General features: G+C 66.0%; 1 protein-coding gene across 2 annotated transcripts in view; it reads left to right on the top strand.

Annotated features, from left to right (window-relative positions):
* The first annotated feature begins 216 nt into the window (after positions 1 to 216).
* ELMO1 (engulfment and cell motility 1) overlaps positions 217 to 952 on the top strand; it is a 455,772-nt gene continuing 455,036 nt past the window's right edge. Inside the window, exon 1 of one of the 2 annotated variants that reach the window (XM_039862767.1) lies at positions 217 to 542. The gene's annotated coding sequence lies outside the window, so the exon portion shown is untranslated. Of the gene's footprint in view, positions 733 to 952 lie in introns of both variants that reach the window. The other variant, XM_039862765.1, reaches the window with a different exon arrangement.

The following is a 952-nucleotide window of genomic DNA, read 5'->3' as shown; positions in this document are numbered from 1 at the left end:
ATCGGCCTCTCGAAGTAGCTTTAAAATAACCCACCGAAGTTTCACCTCAAAATTCCAAACTAGTTGCCAAAATGAAGGCATATAAAAAGACGCCACGCGCTCTTGGCCTCCTGGAGGTGGCGCTACGAGGGTGACGGAGTTAATTAGCGCCTGCAAAACTCCGCGTGTGAGCTCATTGGGGAAGTCATGCTCTGCACACAATTATAGCAGATCAGAGGCGTGCACGGTGTTTGATATTTTCTTCTTTTTAACTAGGGAGACTTCAAAAAGTCGTGGGTACTGCCCCCCTCGGTCCCCACCGCTCCGGCTAAGTGCAGTGGGCAGGCACCGCGGCGCCGGCGGGAGGCGAACGCGCCGACCACGCGTGTCCAGGCGCAGGTGCCGGGGGCGGCGGCGGCCACTCCGCAGCGTCCGCTCCCGAGGAGAGTTCGCGGCTGGTCTCGGATGCCTTGCAGATGCAAAATGTGTCTCCGGCCAGCAGGAGGAGGGAAGAGGAAGTGAGAGCAGCGGCAGCCGGCGGCGCAGCGGCCGCCGACCCGAGTGTAAGTGCGTGTGCTCCGGCGAGCGCTAGCGGGCGAGGATGGGCACGGGATAGAGTCGGACCACCCACCCCGCCGCGGCCCCGAGCAGGGCGACAGAGCCTGCGGGCCCCCTTCAATGGTCGCGGGGCGCCAGAGCCCTGTTCCCTGGGAACCCTCGCCCGCACCGCCGCTGTCCTGCGACCCCGGGCAGGTTCGTAAAGTTTCCTGGGCTTGCGCCGCGCCCCGACTCGCTGACCTCAGCCCAGCCGGGGAGGGAGGTGAGGCTTGGGCAAGGAGAAGGCGTCCCGCTCTGGGGGACCCTGGTCGCCTCGGAGACACTTTTGCTTCCTCCCTGGGGGCGCCGCGGCTCGGGCCGGGGTGGCCACGCGCCCTGCGGGGTGAAGGCTGCGGGTGCGCCGGGGCGCTCGGCG

This window comes from Pteropus medius, unplaced genomic scaffold (assembly GCF_902729225.1).
Source record: "Pteropus medius unplaced genomic scaffold, Ma_sr-lr_union100, whole genome shotgun sequence".
NCBI lineage: Eukaryota > Metazoa > Chordata > Mammalia > Chiroptera > Pteropodidae > Pteropus > Pteropus medius.
Note: the sequence above shows the minus strand (reverse complement) of the source record. Positions and strands in the feature narration are given on the sequence as shown.